The sequence below is a fragment of the Monodelphis domestica genome, chromosome 1, assembly GCF_027887165.1.
Source record: "Monodelphis domestica isolate mMonDom1 chromosome 1, mMonDom1.pri, whole genome shotgun sequence".
In the NCBI taxonomy this organism is placed as follows: Eukaryota; Metazoa; Chordata; class Mammalia; order Didelphimorphia; family Didelphidae; genus Monodelphis; species Monodelphis domestica.
Genome location: NC_077227.1, coordinates 748184387 through 748198183, shown reverse-complemented (window position 1 = coordinate 748198183; position 13797 = coordinate 748184387).

The window sequence follows — 13797 nt, the reverse complement described above, 5'->3', positions numbered from 1 at the left end:
GTGGTTTGCCATTTTCTTTTCCAGCTCATTTTACAGATGAGGAAACTGAGACAAACACAGTTAAGTGACTTGCCAAAGGTCAGACAGCTAATAAGTGTCTGAGGCCAGATTTTAATTCAGGAAAATGATTCTTCCTGACACCAGGCCTGGTGCTCTATCCAGTGTGCCACTGAGAATGACCAAATGAGTCCTGAGTGAAGGTAATACAAGACAAAGGTTTGACTTTTAGCCCAATTTTTCTGGAACATAAATAAAGGGTAAAGTTACAATGACAAGGAGTTTAGATTTACACAATGTGGAGAGTTTTCAAACCCATACCAGCTTGTCTAAGTTTTAAAAATAGAATTAACATCAGTTTTCAATTTTACAGATTTCAGATGGCAGTTATAGTAGTAATGGCAGATGTATAAGCAAAATTATCAGAAAGTTTGAAGGAAAAGAAAGAGGGGGAGTAATAAACTGGAAAGAAAAGAATCAACTTGGTATAGATTGGTCTATATTCATTGGACAGGAAATGTAGAAGTGCTAGTAAGTGCTTTTCACAAAGGAGAACCTTGTACCCTGGTCTCTCAACTCATCATTATGATTGTTGATCACTTACTCTTCCTTCTCTAAGAGGAAACAAAACTGCCTCTCCAAACCAGATTCTTATTCATTCTGTGGGTCCCTGAAAATGCTGACATTCAAGTATGTTCCCTGACAGAGGTGGGCTGTAGTAGACTGGGGATAGCAATCCAGCTTCTGTCTTTGCCTCTCCATCAACTCTGAAATGCTTTCAACTTGGCTTTTATGCAACCACCCACCTCTCATTTTCATTTTATGTTCTCAAATGAGTGTAAGTCCTTAATATGTGTGGTTATTTGGTCCTTCCTGCCAGTCTTTCTTTTTGGTGGGGGTATTCTGAGCTTTTTGAAGAAGATCTCTATATCTGTTTATAGATCTCTCTCTTTCTCTCTCTCTCTCTCTCTCTCTCTCTCTCTCTCTCTCTCAATCTCTCTCTTTAAATATGTGTATATATGTATATATGCATGTGTTTATTTATATTTGGGCAGCTAGGTAGCACAGTGTATAGAACACCATGCCTGTAGTATGGAGGACCAGGGTTCAGATCTGCCCTCAGACACTTCCTAGCTCTATGACTCTGGGCAAGTCATTTAATCCCAGTTGCCTAGCCCTTACTGATTTGAGGTCAGAAGGTAAGGGTTAAAAAAAGGCATCTAAAATTATTTTGTAATCATGGACCTCATCCCCATTAACACTCATCACTACCTATGAGTTCAAAATGCTTCTTTGTTCTAGGATCTTTAGCAGATTCTGCTCTATCTATATCCATACAGGTTCCAGATCTCACCATTCCAAATTTCATAGAATTTTTGAAATCTTCTCCCTTCTCCATTCTCAGACATCATTTTAATCCTGATTTTGATGATTTATCATTTAAATTATTATAATAGCTTCTTAATTTTCCAATTTGAAATTTTCCAAGTATGAAATATCCCAATGGTGAAATTTCCAACATTTATAAGTCTAAGGAATTTTGAGGTTTACAATTAATGTGTCTGCTTCAAGTCTCTCCCCACTCATCCATCCTACCCAATGCTAGCAGTCATTTTACTAAAGCAAAAATCTAACCATGTGATTCCCCTAATAACCAACTCTTGTTACTTCCATTTGCCTCTAGAATAAAGCATAAACCTGCCTACAGAGTTTTTCAAGCCCTGGAGACATTGGTCTCAACCTATCTTTCCAGAATCCATGGATATTGCTCTTCCTCCCTCTCTCTGCAATCTTTCTACCCTGGTGTTATTCATTCAGGACACTCTACCTTTGTCCCCATGCCTTTGACCTGTCCACCTCCCGTGAGCTTAACTCTCTCTTTAGGAGTGGTAACTCTACTTCTAAAAGTCCTTTCTTGCCTTAAGACATAATTTGGGACCATCTTCATGAAACCATGCCTGGCATTCCCAACTGCTGGTGCCTTCCTTCCCAGGTTACCTTGCACTTTGCTCCTGTGTGTATCCACTTTATATTTATGCTTCAATGTTGTTACACTCATCTATCTTATTGTACTTGAAGTTCATTGGAAGTAAGGGGTGCCTTCTTCTTATTGTATCTCTGGTATCTAATGCGATGACTTACCCTGTATATACTTTGATGGGCACCTCCCAATCCTACCCAAAGGGGGTCAGGGCTTTTTAGATTAGAGCAAAAAATTAGAAGTATGGTGTAGGAGTAAACTTGAGGTACTCCAGGGTCAAGTTCTCACCCTGGAAAGAGAGGCAAGCCCACAAACTCAGAGCTAACATGGAAACCCAAGCCCTAATATCCCAGATACCCAGACTGCTACTCTAGAACTGTTTCATGTCTATGGATCTTGTCTCCTGGACTCTCTTGTAAGACTCTTGTGAACAATAAATACTGTTTGAATTGGTTAATTATCCAGAGTATTAAATTAACCAGAACAACTAATTTCCAAAGCATGCTAGATAAATGAGAGGGTAGCGTTGCCACTTGTTGACTATCGTTGGAGTCCAAGAACCAGAGATCCACCATCCACCAGAGACGATCTTCATCGCAGGGGCCACGAAAGGGAATTTTTCATGATAAAATATATGGTTTAGATAGCTGAGGAAAGGTGGGAGACTCTTCTGTAAGCCACTTGTAACAGAACATTGTTTAATGAAAGGTTATAATAAACCACCTTATCTAATAGTATGTCCTGGCTGGCACTCAGAGCAGTTCATCAGCAGGGGCTATGATTTGCATAGTAATTAAGACACATCCTTTGGAATAAGATTCAGAGCCCTGTGCACATTGGTTTCTCAATTCCTGCAGCCTCCTGGTTCAGGCCACCTCCATCAATTTAGGCAAGGGGGTAGCCTATCATTTATTCTAGTCAGTGCCAGAGGGAGACAATGAGGAACCATTTCTGTATTCTGGTCTCTTTCACAACAATCTGCTGGGGCCTCTGTGACTACTCTGGCCTCTTGAAGTAGAAATACTTCTGGGAAGGGAAGCAACAATGAGGCAAAAGGAAGGTCACTGAATTTAGAGCTCTGGAGGCTCAGATTTGAGGCAGGTCTTTTGCTTGAAATTGGGCAAGTCATTAAAGGTCTGAGACCTTCAGTTTCCTCATTTTGGGGGGAGGGAGAGAGTGGTATTGGGTAGAGTTACAGATTTCAACAGAAGGGATTTCTAGTGTGGAAACTTCCTTCACCATACCAATAAGCCACTCAACTATAACTTATCGTCTTAGATTCCTGGAGTAGTGGGAAATTTTGTGATGTGTCAGGATTACAGTAAATAAAATTAATGAAAAGGCATGGACTCCCATCTTATTATATGCCAAACTTTGTCCTAAACAAAAGGAATACAACTATAAAAAGAAGAAAGTACCTGTTGCCAACTGGTTGCTATTCCAGTTGGGGAAGACAATATTGGGAGGAGAGGCTGACTTGATATAAAGCCCTGAGCTTCTAAGCCTTCAGCTATAGGGCAGACCACAAGATTAAGAAATTCTTAGGATATTACAGAGAGAAGACTTTCACCCGGTCTTTAGCATTCTAAATCATTTCCTCTGTTTATTTTTTTAAAACCTTACCTTCTCTTATGTATAATTGAATATATGTTACCCTAAAAAAGAACTACATATCCTGAGAGCCCACTGACTTCCTGTAATTACGTACTTCCTGTAGACAGAGGATAAAGTGAGTGGACATTGAGGCTATGCCTCATTTTTGGAAAGCAGCCAGTGGTGGTGGTGGTAAGGTGGGGATATTGAAAATAGCTTACCAGCCATGGGAATGTAGTTTTTTCTTTGTATCCTCTTTATTCCTTGATTTCTAATGATCACTTAATAAACCTCTTTAAAATATAATTTTTTATTATAAAGATTTAATTTTAATTTTTACACTTAGAATCAATATGAGGTATCAGTTCCAAGGCAGTAGAATGGTAAGGGTTAGGCAATTGGGGTTAAGTGACTTGATCAGGGTCACACTGTTAGAAAGTATATAGACCCAGATTTGAAAGCAGGATCTCCCATCTCCAGACAGTGGTATTGTTAAGGAGTTTATTTTCTTTTTTTTTAAACCCTTACCTTCTGTCTTGGAGTCAATACTATGTATTGACTCCAAGGCAGAAGAGTGGTAAGGGCTAGGCAATGGGGGTCAAGTGACTTGCCCAGGGTCACACAGCTGGGAAGTGTCTGAAACCAGATTTGAACCTAGGACCTCCCATCTCTAGGCCTAGCTCTCAATTCACTGAGTCACCTAGCTGCTCCCCAAGGAGTTTATTTTCAATGACAAGTTATGAATTCAGTAACAATTTCTCTGACATCCTGATAAGTGAATTTCCTTACCTTTAGAGGTAAGGGGGCTGTCCTCCTAACACAACATTTATATTTGTCTCTCATTTAACATTGTCTTCTTTGGGGTTGAATCAAAATTCTATTTCCTAGAAATGTTGGCTAATGACATATCCAATTTTATTTTAGTTTCTGTTATTAGACAAATACAAGGAAGAGAAGTTGGAGAAAGAGGTAAGCTTTTTGGTGGGCCTTCTAAAGCCTGGGTTTTCTAATCCACGCTTCCTTTAGGGACAATTGCCCTCCTTAATAATTCCTTCTCAATCACATTTCACTCCTACTTTTATACGTCAAAGCTGTTCTTGAAAGCTATATACTGCAATATCAGGAATATTTTCCCTTCTCAAATCTTTTAATTTATGGACGATCTTTATAGTTATAACCAGATTTACCAGCCTATTGGAACACATTTCTTGTCTAGTGACATTTCCTTTCCTCTAATGACTTTCAAAGACTTTTCACACTCAAAGGCAAGAACTTTTGATAGATTAAATCTTTTTTTTTTTTGTTCATCTAAGTAAGATTTCAGAGTTCTAACAGGACTGGATGGTTTCAATATACCATATACAAAGAAGAACAAAATCAGAAGCTGACATTTGAATGGGAAAACAAGATGGAACCAATTATGTGTATAAAGATCTATACAGGAAATTGGAGGTAGTCTCAGAGGAAAGGTACTAGCTCTGGGTGTGGAAGGTAAAAGGGAGGAGAGCCAGAAAGATTTCCTACAGAAGATTGATCCTACAGAATGATCTCCTACAGAGATTTGAAAACTGATGCTTGCAGGAAGTCAGGAAAGTAAGACATAATGATAATAAGGGAGAACTTTACAGGCTTGGCAATATACAGGAAAAGGTCTGAGTTCAGGAGTCAGTGTTGCTTTTGTTGACCAGCAAGAAAGCTAGTGCTTCTACAGAAGACTACATTAAGGAGATGAATACATAATTAAAACTGTGGAAAAGAGGGAAGGGGTCTGATTGGCATTAAAGTATTTTTTTATTAGATTTGATCTTGGCCATAAGAGGGGAAAGACAATAAGTGTTTTTTTATTTATTTTTATTTTTAAAATTATTGATGATTTGTATTCCTTATTTTTATTTTAAAATTTCCATGGTTACATGATTCATATTATCTCCATCTCCTCTTCCCTCCCTTCTCCAAGAGTTGACAAGCAATCCCACTGGGCTATACATATACTATCACTTAAATCCTATTTCTATATTATTCATTTTTGTGATAGAGTGATCTTTTAAACTTGAAAACTCACATCAAATACCCATGTAAACAAGTGATACATCATGTTTGCCTCTGGATTTCTACTTCCACAGTTCTTTCTCCAGATGTGGAGAGCATTCTTTATCATAAGTCCCTCAGTGTAGTCCTGGATCATTGAACTGCTTTTAGCAGCAGATTCAATTACATTTGATTGTCCCACAATGTTCCAGTTTCTGGGCATAATGTTCTGGTTCTGCTCATTTCACTCCTATAGGAATGAAGACAGATGAAGCAAGTCTGCAATCAACATAGGTTGCAAACCATGTTGGCTCACAGGAGGAACTAAAGGAAAAAGAGTGGGTGGAGTAATAGTGTTCTTAGCATCAGGGAACTCTCTTGGCTCTCCTCCCTATCCCATTCCTTGTATATATACCATATTAAACCTTTTTTTAACTTGGTAAGAGAAGTCAGATTGCTTTATTAAGAGATCCAGATCTGAAGGCAGCCATGTTGGTCTTTCAGCCTGGTACAGAGGGAGACACTGTACTTTCAACCTTGCTGCCTTGAGAAGCATTAATTTCCATATCTTTCACTCTGCATCAGTTCCTGGAGGTCTTTCCAGTTCACATGGAATCCCTCCATTTCTTTCTTCCTTTCAGCACAATAACATTCCATCACCATCAGATACCACAACTTGTTCAGCCATTCCCCAATCCATGGACACCCCCTCATTTTCCAGTTTCTTTTTTTTTTGCCACCACAAAGAGTATGGCTATAGATATTTTTGTACCAACATCTTGTTGGTTTTGTTGTATTGCTCGATCAAAGGGCATGCATTTTTAAAGCCCTTTGGGAATAATTACAAATTGCCTTCCACAGCAGGACAACAATCCTTCATAAGGTGACTCCTCTTTGCCAGGTACTCTGCTAAGCACCTTAGAAATATAAACTCATTTGAGACTTAATAAGGAGTCATTGAATTTTAGTAGTAGATTATTCAAGTATTTCAATTAAATAGCCCTTTACTATATATACACATGTATGTGTTTACACTCACATACTCGAGCAAATAAAGCAAAGAGATTTTCATACATTGTTTAAGCTGAGTCTTACAAAATTATGAGTTTCTATTAAAGGTGTTCTTAATGTCTGTACTCAGCAGGAGAGAGAGGCCCAACAAGAGGAAATGACTTAGCCACTGTGAACACTAAAGATAGGATATAAATAAGAAGCTTCTTGATTCCAGATGGATCTCTTGATCATGTTACAACATAAGAATACTGGCTGTTGTTAGAGATATGGGACAGCAACGAATTTTAAGTCAGATGTTCTCTAGTGCCCTATAACAGGTGTGTGTGGAAAGCACTTTGCAAACTTCAATAGTCATACTTACATAGATTCGTGAGTCATTCATGTGATGGTGATGTCGAAGATTGCAGGACCATGACTTTAAAGCTGGCTGTGAGCCCAGAGTCTAGCACCTTCATTTTTCAGGTGAGGCAACTGGGGTCTAGAAAGTGAATTCAGTTTCTCTGACTTCTGGATAATTAATGGCAGAGTAGAAATGAAACTTCTGACATTTAAACTCTAGCCCCAGCACTTAATCTAATATATTATACTCTATTATCTAAAATATGTTAACTATTTAAAAATGGCAATACTATATGAATTCTAGTTATAATACTAGTTAATAGGAGGTGGCTAGGTGACACTGTGGATTGCATGCCAGGTCTAGAGATAGGTCGTTGGTTCAAATCCGGCCTCCCTCACACACTTCCTAGCTATGTGAACCTAGGCAAGTCATTTAACTACCATTTCCTCACCCTTACTACTCTACTGCCTTGGAATTAATATATAGCCTTGATTCCAAAATGGAAAGTAAGTGTTTACAGATAATAATTAATACTTAACAAGGGTTTTTGGTTTCTGGTTTTGGTCCTGGGATATTTTTAATATAACAAAATAATAACTAGCATACTTAATATTTGAAAATTCCTGATAACAATCCAGGGATTTTGGTGCTATTTTTGACTTCCTTTTTACAGATTAGGAAACCAAGGCCCAGATTGTTTAAAGTGACTTCCTCATAGTCCTACCCCTAGCAAGTATCAGAAATTAGATTTGATCTCAAGTCTTCCTGAGTCCAATCCCAGAGCCCTATCTCCTGTGACACCAAGTGTCACCAATGCACCAACAAATTGCCTTTACCATTGTTCTAATACAGAGTCTTAGAGAGTTCCTTGGGTCTCCATTAGTTTAAGACACTTGACAAGGATCAGACAGATCATATAAGTCAGAGAGAGGATCTATAACTAAGTCTTCTAAACAGAGACCAAATTATCCATCATAACAAATTATTTCTAGTAATACTAAAATGGATAGAATGACACTAATCTCACTTGTGCTACCCACAGGACAAATTAATTCTTAAAAGTATTCTTTTAAATTTTTATGTTTTAAAAACCTTTATCTACTGTCTTAGAATCAATACTGCATATTGGTTCCAAGGCAGATGAGCAGCAAGAGCTGGGCAATGGACATTAAGTGACTTGTCAGGGTCACATAGCTAGAAGTATCTGAGGCCAGATTCAAACCCAGGGCCTACTGACTCTCATCCCAATGTTCTAACCACTTAGCATCCTAGCTAACCCCTTAAAGTATTTATGTTCTTAAAGTATTAAATGTGATATCTTATTATGTGGCTATTTTGGCTCCATATAAGGAAGGGTTTCATAAAATTCTAGTTATCCCGAGACTGAATGAACTGATAGAGTAGATCATCAATCCCCCATCCCAGGAAGTCTTTAAGTAGAGGAATCTTTTAGAAAGTGTGAGATTTAAAATGGTTGAGGTCTTAAACTGCAGTGATTAAAATAGTGGAAGATATAAATTGTGATAGATATAAGAGAGGGTGAGCAATTTTGACCACAGAAATATGTTTCACTACAGTGTCTTGGATTTTAAAATCAAATATTAGGTGGTCGCCAGGGAAATATTCCCAATTATTCAAATACCCAAGTCAATTGGGTTTTATAGAGATTTTAATTAACAACACAATGAGTAATCAAAGAAAGAGAGAAAGAGTAAGAAAGGAATAAGTATGAAGAGCCTCAAGCCAATATGGCCTAGACCTGAGTCTTAAAATAGATATCAGTCAGTTTTTTATAACTCACCATAAGATCTGTCTAAGTAAGGAATTCTAATGACACCAGGCCAGAGTCCTTCCTCAAAGAGTCTTCCAGCCAGAGATTGTTTCAAAGGGCCTCTCTCAAGAGCCTCCAGAGCTCCTACCCCAGAGGGACAGAGCCCCTCAGAGGAGCTCCTCAAGGAGCTCTCCTTCAGAATGAGAGTCAGAAATCGAGATCCTCAGAATGAGTCTTCTCAAAATGAGCTCCCTCAGAATCAGATCCAGCTCTTCTCTGAGCTCTTATTTTTAAGGGCAAAATCTCCTATGTTACCTCCCCTAAGTCTTTACATCTACCAATCACTGTAGAAGTTTCTAAAGGACCGCCCATTTTGAATTCACAGCTGAGTAGTTTTAATCTCTTTAGTAAGTCAGAAAAAAATGCTGCTGTGTTGACAAATTTCATTAAGAAAAAACCTCTGAATAAGTTATCACCCATTTAGGTTTAAGTAGTTTACAAGTTGCCCCACCTTTATGGGTACTTAGTATCCCATTGTATCAATTCTAAAACAGTCATGACTCAAAGAACTTCCTGTCCTTTCCATAAGCATGGGTCAAAGGACTTTTCATTGTTCTCAAGGAGCTCTCTGTCCTAAAGCAGTCCTAAGTAGGGTGGAGTAGGGATATTCCCAAGGCAAGGAGCCGTCACATTCAAGTAGAATTCTCACTATCTGCTAGGGAATTTTTTTTAAGTAGAAGATTCTCAATGGGGGAAACCCCTAACATTCATAAGTCTGAGAAATTTTGAGGTTTACAAAAGAGTGTTTAGAGAGCAATTTTCCTTTCAGGTAATCTGAAGCCTGAATGGTTCTTTAGATGCTATCTCAAAGATCTTCATTCTGGTCTTCAATATCCACATTAAAAAAGTTGGAATGGGAGATTTCCAAAGCCCCTTCCATTTCTAGATACCATGATTCTAAGACTCTCTTTGATCATTATTTTCTTTTTAAATTACAATTTACAATTAGAATTGTAAAGAAGAGAACATATATCAAAACACAATATTTATACTGAATATGACAGCATCTGGGTAAGCAAAGGATTATGCTATCTTTATAGCTAGTTGTTGTCTTTCACATTGGAAAAGGACCACAGTGACAACATTAGTGATGTCTTTTGACTCATGCATAAATGGGATATAATTGAGACAGAGTTGCACAAAGTCTATTTGATGAGTCATCAAGGCCTAGTTGTAGGACAAAAGTTAAGACAACTAGTGATGGTGATGATGCAATGGATGACCTTGGGTTCTTCAATGTCTAACCAATTTCCAAGTGCCCCATAGTGCTCGATTGTCACCTTTGTTGTCATTAAAACAAATTATCCTTGTCTGCTTACTCTCCCTGGAAGGAGTCTTCACATGCCTGGAGTATACATACCCTAACTCACCAATGGGTTTTTGAGGTCTTTCAGTTATCCTCAAACTGATTGAGACTGGCTGTTAAAATATTTTACTGAATTATGAATTACTGAAATATGAAATACTGAATTACTGAAATATTGCACATCATATAGTTTCTTGGAGTCACAGGAGAGAGCTAGGTGGCAGATGAATACCAAAGGAGAAAAGGGTTCAGCAGGCTCTTGAACCAGAGGCACTATTTATTTCAGAACATCCCCATAGATATTCATAGTGTTCATTCAAACTATAGAAATGTGGGCTTTCATTGTTAAAATCTTTTTTTCCCTTGCCTTATTTTTTAATAATATTTTATTTGATCATTTCCAAGCATTATTCAATAAAGACATAGATCATTTTCTTTTCCTCCCCCCCACCCCCCATAGCCGATGCGTGATTCCACTGGGTTGTTACAATCTTTTTTAAAAATTGAATAAATTCCTTTAACAGGAAAGACATTCACTCATTTATTGCAGAGCAATCCAGGTGATAGTAGAGTAGTCGTTGACGTGAGGTCTTCTAGATATTGTGTTCCCTGCCTTCTGAGGGTCATCCAAAAGGTCTTGTCTCCAAATTAAAATTCTGTTGTTCACACTAATTGTATTTTCAGGCTGCCTTGGCACTGCACGATATGAAGAAAATGGAGGGCCAGAAATGATCATTTACCCAGAATAGATGATAAAACCCATGTTCTTGCATAGAAGGCAATTCAAGTGAGGCTGGGTATCTTTAGAACATTTGGCTGATGTACGTTGCTATTGTTTGTACTTGCTTCTCCTAATGGGTACAAACAAGCTTTTCATCAGCATTATGGTTGACCTTCTTCTGACCTTTTACGCATAGATGGATGCTATTTATTTCCCCTCTTTTTCTTCTTTCAGCCCATTTTTAAAGCTCCAACAAGTAAAGGATATTTATAATGAATTAAATAAACACATGCAAATTCCAATAATACTTTTTTACAGAATTTTATATCCTGAAATGGTTATTAAAGAAATGTCACTGAAATAGCTTTATTAGCAGCCCTGGCCTTTAGGAAGACATTAGAGAAATGATTTAAATCTGCTTCGGCCTGGAATCCTAGGGATGAATTGAATGGCCTTCTAGAATAAGTGGCAAGGTGGATGGATACAACACTGGACCAGGGAGAAGGAAGAATCAAGGTCAAATTTGAGCTCAGATACTTATTAGCTTTGTGACCTTGGGCACATCAGTTAACCTTTATATGTCTCAGTCCCCTCAACTGTAAAATAAGGATTATAACAGCATTATTTTGAAGGATTGTTTTGAGGATCCAATGAAACAATATTTATAAAACACTTAGCACAGTTCCTGGCAAATATTGAATTCTATATGAATGCTTATTTCTTTTCTTTCCCAGAATTCTTTCTAACTTTTGATGTCTTAAATTTTAATTATTGATTTTTTTCCCATTCACTCATCTATCAATTCATTGCACAATTGATTTAACACATGCATTTCTGTGGATACTGTCTAGAAGAAACTGCTTGGTGCTGTGGGGGATCAAGAAGTTGGCTTCCTCCAACTTCTTTTGCCTTGTTATCTAGTTGGGAAAGTCCAGACAAGGCAATATATTGTGTGACAGTGACAGTGGTACCAAGAAGTTGACGACAGAGTTCAAGGGAAGGAAGGCCATTTCCAGGGCCTTTGGTGTGTATTGTGTAGAGGACATTTGGGGGCAGTAGGGTATGGGGTGTCTAGTATTGAAAGAAAAGCTGTATTGAATCAGTGACATTTCAAAAGGCCTTACAAAGCTGATGGGATTTTATACAGCTTCAGAGTTAGAAAGGCTCTCCATGGTCATCAGACTAGCCTCTATTACCCTTTTTTTTCAACGTAAACTCCAAACAGCCAAAAATTAGAAGTCACACACAAAAGTTAGGATTATTCCTTGGAATACTGAGATAAAAGTGCAATGTAAGTACTAGGGAGCCAAGTTCCCACATTAGGGAGAGAAGCAATTGTAGAACATCTACTTCAGAGCAAACAGTGGGAGTAGTAGATATACAATGTGGCCATTTGTGACTCTGATCTCCATCCCAGTGATGCTGAGTCTCCTTAATTAGATAGCTTCCCAAATGAAACTTCTTTGCACCTTGGCATATTGTCTAGTTGGGAAACAGAAAGGCCTTTGGAAAGACCAAAGTCAATGTGTCCATTCATCCTGGAAGCATAATTTGGCACCGTAAGTCAGCTGCTAATATCATTTCTCTACCCAAGACTTACTGATCTCTTTCACTGTGGTCCAAGATGTAAGTCAAACCATTGTTCCAAAATGGCAGATCAACTTCTCCCTGAAGAGTAGCTGCTGGAGTGCTCACCATGATTCAGTCATGGCCTTCTTGTGATTGTGATGTGAACCTTTGCCAGAGGAATGGGCAATCTTGGCAGAATATATGGCTAACATACATGACTGACTATATTAGAAGGCTACTACAGCATATAGAATGACACATTTGGAATCACAAGGAATGAGTCCTAATCCTGACTGCCACATAATACCCAGCTCACCCTGGGCAAGTCATTTAACACCTTTGAGCTTCAGATTTCTTATCTGTAAAAAAAGATGTGCTTGGACTAGGTGATTTCTAATGTTCCTTTAATGCTTAGATTTATGAACCCATGAGCTTTGACCAGACCATAATAAAACACTTTTCAACAATTCAGAGAAGTGTCATTAGAGATCACAAAATTCAACCCCAACCTTTCATAAAGAGAGAAGACAATGAAATCCAGGAACAACTTTCTCCCTTATAGCAGAAAACATTTTAGCCACTCATTATTGATTGGAAGCTAGGTGGCACAGTGAAGAAAGCTGGTCCTAGATTCAGGAAGACATGAGTTCAAATATGAGCTTAGAGGGAGGTGCAGTGGACTGAGTAATGAACTTGGAGTCATAGGGTCTGAGTTCAAATTCTGACTTAGACTTAATGTCCATGTGAACCTGGGTGAGTCATTTAACCTCTTTTAGACTCTTAGTTTCCTAAACTCCAAAATCTAAATCTCAGAGAGTTGCTATGAAGATCTAGTGATAAAATGTAATTTAAATGAACTTTGCACAGTTCTGGAACACCATTGCTTAGTTATTGTCTTTTGTACTTGAGGAGGACCAAAATATCACCACTGTGTCAGGGTTAATGTACAGTGAATCTGGCATGGCTGATCAGGTGAATACAAGCTCTGAAGATTCTACCACAGCTTGGACACAAATATCTTGGAACGTAATAGTAACTTAATGAATGTTTCCCTTCCCCCCAAATGATGCAGAAAAACCTGGAGAAACTTACATGAACAGATGCAAAGTGAAGTAGGCAGAATCAAAAGAACAGTGTACATGACAACCATAACAGTTTTGATAAACACTTTTAAATAATCTGGCTATTCTCAGTAATACTGTGATCCAAGACAACCCCAAAGACTCATGATGAAAAATGACATCTGTCACCAGAGGAAAAAAATTATCTGAATGCAAATCAAAATATGCTCTCTCTCTCTCTTTATATATATATGTATATATATGTGTGTGTGTGTGTGTGTGTGTGTACACACATATGTAACTTTTTTTTATTTGTTGTTCCTATTTAAGACATTGAACAAAATGACAAATTGAAT